This window comes from Ursus maritimus, unplaced genomic scaffold (assembly GCF_017311325.1).
Source record: "Ursus maritimus isolate PB19 unplaced genomic scaffold, ASM1731132v1 scaffold_19, whole genome shotgun sequence".
Classification (NCBI taxonomy): Eukaryota; Metazoa; Chordata; class Mammalia; order Carnivora; family Ursidae; genus Ursus; species Ursus maritimus.
The window spans coordinates 53,813,090-53,820,352 of NW_024424341.1; the positions used below are offsets into that span (position 1 = coordinate 53,813,090).

A 7,263-nucleotide genomic window follows, 5' to 3' on the forward strand; every position below is an offset into this window, starting at 1 on the left:
CGTCTGCCTTCGGCTCAGGGTGTTATCCCAGCGTTATAGGATCGAGCCCCACATCAGGCTTCTCTGCTAGGAGCCTGCTTCTTCCTCTCCCACTCCCCCTGCTTGTGTTCCCTCTCTCGCTGGCTGTCTCTATCTCTGTCGAATAAATAAATAAAATCTTTTTTTAAAAAATAATAATAAATAAATAAATAAATAAATAAATAAATAAATAAATCTCCCCACCACCCATATGTGTAGATCAGTGACTCTGGGGTCCTTGCCCTGGTCTGTCCAAGGTCTCAGATTTGCTTGGAAACCCCTAACATCTAACCAGTTCCTTTGTCACCTGAGGCATCGCGCTGTACCCCTTCTCTCCTCTGTTTTCCCTCCATTGTTACAGAAGAAGTTAGTCATTTCCTGCATGGGTGGTGACAGGACGGGACCTAGTTCTTGCAGCTCCAAATCTGGCCGGGTCATGACACAGCAGCCACCGTCCAAACCAGCCAGCGTCCAGCCGTCCTCTGGCCAAGCCTGTAGCAAGTCTGGCTCCCTTGCCCTTTGGAACAGCTGAGAATTTTTGGGAAGTCCCTCCCCATGCCTAAAAATAAACTGGGCAGGGGCACCAGGGTGGCTCAGTCGATAAGCGTCTGCCTTCGGCTCGGGGAGTGATCCCAGCGTTCTGGGATTGAGCCCTACATCAGGCTCCTCCGCTAGGAGCCTGCTTCTTCCTCTCCCACTTCCCCTGCTGTGTTCCCTCTCTCGCTGGCTGTTTTTCTCTCTGTCAAATAAATAAAATAAAAATCTTAAAAAATAATAATAAACTGGGCAAATTTCCTCAAAGAGACCTCCTCACGACCCCTGTTATAAATTCAGTGCACCACAGGAACGGTGTCCTAGCCGTGTTCTGCTTGATAGCATTTAACCACATCGTGTCATTAAATATTTATTGGTATGAATATTTAATATTTAACTCATCCATTGGTCAGCCGCACCATAGCAAGATCTCCATCACACGGTATGTGCTCAATGAAACTTGCTACAGCATGCCACCATGGAAATTGGAAAACAGTACAAATCAGAGGTTTTGTGGGGGTTTTTGGTTGGGTTTTTTTTTTTTTTTTTTGGAGAGCCAATTTAACAACACCCCACTGAAAAATGGGTGCCCAGAGGCTCCGTGAAGCCATCCAACTAGCCCTGTCTTAAATACCTCTGGATTCTTTGTACATGAAAGAAGAAATACCCCTCTTTCTTACTTACACCATTAGTTCCATGGTTCCTTGCAGCCAGTCTGATACCAAAGGATACATCTAACACTAAGATTAAAGCCACAAAGTCAAGGATTTAAATGACACTTGGCAAAACAAAGCTTCCATGACTAGGAGGGAGCCTGTGACCACGTGTAGGTGTGGAGGAATTGGGCCACAGTGAAAATGTGAGCCGAGAACAGCAAAATCATATCCCAACATTCCCCCCCTCCAGGGGGGTGGAAAGTGCTGTCAAAAGTAGGAGATGCAGGATAAGGAAATTGAGAATCCCGCCCCCATTCTTTTTTTTATTATTATTATTAATTTATTTATTTGACAGAGAAAGAGACAGCCAGCGAGAGAGGGAACACAAGTAGGGGGAGTGGGAGAGGAAGAGGCAGGCTTCCAGTGGAGGAGCCTGATGCGGGGCTCGATCCCAGAACGCTGGAATCACGCCCTGAGCCGAAGGCAGACGCTTAACGACTGAGCCACCCAGGCGCCCCTCCTGCCCCCATTCTAATTCTGTGACAGTGTAGACATTACACACTTTGTATCCGGGTGGAAGACAAAAACAAAGAAACCCTGGAACTTTCCTCCCAGGCAGGCATATCGGCTGTTGTGTGCTTGAGGACCACAAGCAGAATCAAAGAAGGAAGAAGTGGGAGAAGGGAGATAGAATTTCTAGCTGTAACCTCCGACCACAATTCCTCTCCATTTTCACATCCATTTTGCAAAGGTGGATTCCTCCTCAACTACCTTTTTTTTTTTTAAGATTTTATTTATTTATTTGACAGAGAGAGAGAGCACAAGCAAGGGGAGCAGAGGGAGAGGGGGAAGCAGACTCCCCGCTGAGCAGGGAGCTCGATGTGGGACTCGATCCCAGGACCCTGGGATCATGACCTGAGCCTAAGGCAGACGCTTAACTCACTGAGCCACCCAGGCGCCCTCAACTACCCTTTTTGATAGACTGGCAGTAGCTACTCTAAGTGGTGTACTGAGAGTTCTGGAAACCCACCCACGTGCCCCAGGAAGGAATGCTGGTATTAAGTATCAAGTCTGGGATAGAGTGGTGACAGCAGTCCCATATTTGTCTCCCATGTTTATCAGCAATGAGTCAGACTCTTTCAACCCTGAAAGGGACAAAAAGAACTTATTTCCGGTTCAAGACCTGCCCAAAGTATACCATGATCCACAATTATAGGAACACAGCAAGATTCCTAGGCTACTTTAACAACATCTGGTTCATTCATTCACCCAATGAATATTTATCGAGGATCTTCTGGGTGGCTAGATGCTGGACATGGCCCTCCCAAAAAAACAGACATTGCCTCTTCCTTCGCAGAGTTCACAGACTCCATCTCCAAAATCCAAAACTCCAGCCCATTCCTTGCCAAAGTCCTCAGCCCTCCCCGTTTCCCCCCCATCTCTTCCCTCTTGGAACACACCCAAACTCTCTTCCGCAAGCTCTCAAGCTTACACTCTCTCCCTCCTTCTCTCTCTCTCTCTCTCACGCACACACATACACACAACTTCATAAGTAAGTTTCCTCTAAATTCCAGCATCGACAGGAAACATAATTGTATGTGCTAAGGTGGGAAAGAGGACTAACAGACAAGTAACAGTCAGATCAAATAATTGCTAAAGCCATTCATTCATTCATTCATTCATTCATTCATTCAACATGCCTTCCTCCAGTCCCTGGTCCATATAGAGCCCTGTGCTGGGCAGTACTGGGGACCCAGGGCTCTCCCAGGGCTCACTGTCCAGTGAGGGCAACAGAACCATCCCCAGCAGTGACAACCCAGAGCAGTCTAGGCTGGGACGTAGCAGCCCAGAGGGGGATCCAGATCCAGCCCCGGGGGTCCAAGAGGGCTTCTTGGGGAAGGGGTCAGCTGTGCTGGAAAACACATTAAGATGATTAACAAGAGCAACTGTGTCCCTAGAAGGTATTATTTATGCTAAAGGGTTTTAATGAATCATTACTGTTTATTAGCCCAAATCCTGGAAAGTGGATGCTATTATTAGCTCCATTTTAGAAATGAGGAAGTTGGGGGCGCCTGGGTGGCTCAGTCAGTTAAGTGTCCAACTCTTGATTCCAGCTCAGGTCATAATCTCAGGGTCGTGGGATCAAGCCCTGTGTCTGGGGCTCTGAGCTCAGTGGGGAGTCTGCTTGAGATTCTCTCCCTCTGCCCCTCCCTGCCCTGCCCTTGCTCTCCTCTCTCAAATAAATAAATACATCTTTTTTTAAAAAATGAAATGAGGGAATTGAATTCTCACTACTCTGGGCCATGCCTCCGTGGAACTTACAGCTTAGGACGCTTAGGAACACCAGAGGAGGGATTGCCCAGCTTGGGGAACCAGGAAGGCTTCTGGGAGGAGGCGCGGGCTCAGTCGTGAACTGAAGTGTGAGTAGCCATTGCCGGGTGGAGGTCAGAGGAAACGTATCCCAGGCTGAAGGTGAGCAAACACCGTTTATTTACAGGGCTTTGGCTGACTGACTTACAAAGTAGAAGAGGAAGTGACATGCTGTCATCAGGGGCCAGGTCATGTAGGAGCTACAATCCGGACCTTGTCCTTCATACAACAGAGAACTGCCTGTCAGAGGGTATGGCTCTGATTAGTCACCAGTGGTAGAAGTAGGCTGGGGAGGGCAGGTTTCATTTCCTTCCTTGGGCTGTGAGAGGCCTGCAGGATTTGCAAGGGAAGAAAGAGGGAACAACCGTGGGGAGGCACCTCTACGCCCCACCGCCCCAGTGGACGTGGGAGTGGGAGCTGGCGGGAGATGACGGACAGGAAATGCCCACTCTGGTAGCCAGCAGGTTCTTGGGGAAGGACAGGCAGGTGGTGCTGGTTTTCGGGTTTTCTTTCCATCTCTTCTCCTGCCTAGCCTCAGAGCGTAGAAGAAGAAAATTCTGCCCCGGGACACCAAGAATAATTTCTGCCATTTGTGGAGCACCTGAACAAATTTACTTGTTTAACCGCATAACTTACTTTCAAACACCTTATTTAGCCACCACATGGTTTTTTGATCCCTTACTTTATAGATGAGGAAAAAAGGAGGCAAGATAAATAATCCGGGTTGTTTAGGATCACCAGCTACTAATTGGTGAAGCCAGAATTTGAAGCAAAAGAGTCACACTCCGGACCCCCCCCCTCCCTTTCCCACCGTTCCCCTCTTCCCTCTCCCCTCTCTCCCCTGCCCACTCTTTCTGTCTCCCTCCCCCTCCCCCGCCCCCCAGCCTCCTGGTTCCTACATCAGACCCTTGGGACAAAGCTTCACATCTGAAATTTTAGAAGCTCCACTTTACTGCCACGAGGATACCCCGTAGTAAGCGCTGCAAAGCTACCCTCTACCTTGCTGGCAAGAGCGCTGGGGAGCAATTTGGCAATATCCTTCCAAACCACAAATGCGCATGCCCTTGGGCCCAGCCAATCAGCTTGTAGGAACACGTGGAACGGATTGCGTCCCACACCCGGGAAATGGCAGTGGCGTGGACGTGGTTACTTGGGGCGCCACCCTCTGCGCGGGCAAAGCATTGGAAATACCCGAAAGGCCCATGCGCCGAGGACAGGGTTCAAAACTGCTGGTGTGTTCTCGCCCAGGAACACTTTGACTAAAGGAGAGTGGTGTCAAGGAGATCCCAGCCCACCCCCAGGGCTCAGAGGTGGGGAGGGGTCCCGGGAGGGGCTGTATAGAGAATGGGAGAACATCTTGCCTTGACCCACCTATTCCAACTGGCAAAAATCTCCCGCCATCACATCCTCACTGAGGTTCATCCAGACCTGAAACAAGACATTTACTTTAATTCAGCGATTTTGATAGCACAGTGCTTTTGGCCTTCCCAAGTATTTATTGACCCAACTTTTTGGGGGGGAGATGGGGGGGCAGGAATACCAGCCACCGAAGGCCCTCCCCCTCCCACTGACCCTCCCCTCATCCTATCCCCGTCCTTGAGACGCTCCCTTTTCTTGACCCCATCTCTGGCTCCATCCTTCACTTTCACCCCATCCCTGACCCTCAGCTCTGCCTTGACCCCACTTTTGAGCTCCAGTGACTGAGGGCCCATATCGTTCCCTTCACGTGACATTGTTTAGGACCAGGGTTCTGATGGCTTGACTTCAAACAGAGGCTCCGTTCCAGTCAAAGAGGAGTCAGATGTCCAGTGGGGAAGAGGTAGAGTAGGGGATGAGGGGGGCCCCAAATCTGAAGCTCAGGCATCAGCAGAGGAGGGGGCAGCCTCTGGCCACCCGGAGCTCTGAGCCGAGCTCCCATGTGCGGGAGCTGGGGAGCCCTGGAGGAGGGGGAACCCCGGAGGGTGACAGCATGGTCCAGGGGAGGAACGTAGCAGCAGCCACAGGTTCCGGATTCAGAGATAACTCAGCACCCCAGAACGAGAGTGCCAGAAAATTCAGAGATTTCCCAGAGCCTAGCATCTATGTTTCCATTCAGAAATTCACCTCCGTCCAAGCCGAGAGACACAAGGCATCAGAGCCACCCTCTCATGGCCATGCGCCATGAGTGGGCACTTGCTCTGAGTCAAAGACGTCAGCAGGAGACAAAAACCTCCAAACTGGCCAAAGCCTAAAAGGGGAATTCTCCAGAAAGATAGAGGGATGTTACAGAACAGGGGTCAGAGCTGCTAGAGGGGGATTGGTGGGGACCATAGCCAGGATGGGCACAGCTGGGGAGCAGGCAGGCTCCCAAGCTCTGTGTCTGAGTACAGGACCCTCTAGATCTCTCTGTCACCTCTCTCATCTCGCTCTCTCTATGCTTGTGTCTGCCTGTCCTTTCTCTTAGTCTCTCATCTTGTGTCTCTTTCTTTGTATCTGTTTCTCTTTCTCTCTCCCTACCTCCTAGTCATTGTCTCTGAGTGTCTCCGTTTCTCTCATCTTTCTCTCCCGCCCTCGCTCTCTCCCTCGTCTTTCTCTCTGTTGTACGTGGCTCTAGGACCATCATCACCACCAGACAGGATGGTGTTCTCTGCATTCATCTGTCAACATCTGTTTCCCTCCAGTAGAAAGTGGGCTTCACAAAGGTAGAGATTTTTGTCTGTGTTATTTTCTGCTCCCTTCCCTGTGCCAGGAATAGGGCCTGATTCAGTAAATTTCTGTTGAATGGAGAATGGGTGAATCATCATTCTCACCAACATTATTATTCAGTGATAGCTGTAAAAACATTGATAACTAGTTGTTATTGTTACAGCTACTGTCGACTGAGTACAAACTGTAATGCCAGGAATTGGGCTAAGCAGTTACTTGTTTAAGCCTTACATACCTTCCTGTGAGGGTCGTCATGTCCATTTTTCAGATGAGGAAAGTGGGGGGAAGCAACTTGCCCAGTATGAGCCCAGGCCTTGTCTGCCTCCAAACTCCAGAGGGTTTAGGCCTGGTGGTTAAGAACCCAGGATCTGGGGACGCCCGAGTGGCTCAGTCAGTTAGGCACCTGACTTCAGCTCAGATTATGATCCCAGAGTCCCAGGATCAAGTCCCACATCGGGCTCCTCCGTTAGCGAAAAGCCTGCTTCTCCCTTTGCTTGTGCTCTGGCGCGCTGTCTCTCTCTGGCAAACAAATAAATTTATTAAGTTAAAAAAAAAAAAAAAAGAACTCAGGATCTGCCTGATTGTAGGTTGGAAGGTCAGCTGTGGCACTTAGCAGCCTTGACCTTTAAAAAGTGAAGTAAGTCACAAACACCAAATTATTTCACTTAGGTGGAATTTAAGAAGCAGAACACCGGTGGGGGAACGGGACAGGCTTTTAAATACAGAGAAGGAACTGGGGGCTGCCAGGGGGGAGGTGGGTGGGGGGAATGGGGAAAACAGGTGAGGGGGATTAAGAGTACACTTGTCCCGGTGAGCACCGAGAAATGTATCCAAGTGTCGAATCACTATACTGTACACCTGAAATTAATACACTATGTGTTTATTACACCTCGATAAAAAAGAAGAAAGCACCCGCTAGATCTCCAGGCTGCCGCTCCCACCGCTATGCTGTTTCCAGGGTGTCTCCGGCGGCGCCGCGCAGGCGCGGAAGCAGCCCCCC

General features: G+C 49.9%; 1 long non-coding RNA gene across 1 annotated transcript; it reads right to left on the minus strand.

The window, feature by feature from the left end:
* Positions 1–3,675: 3,675 nt before the first annotated feature.
* Positions 3,676–6,709, minus strand: LOC103657036. Its single transcript, XR_566758.2, has 3 exons — positions 6,499–6,709; positions 4,950–5,006; positions 3,676–3,908 (listed from the first exon to the last, which is right to left on the minus strand). It is a non-coding gene; the product is annotated as an uncharacterized LOC103657036 (long non-coding RNA).
* Between the last annotated feature and the right edge of the window lie 554 nt (positions 6,710–7,263).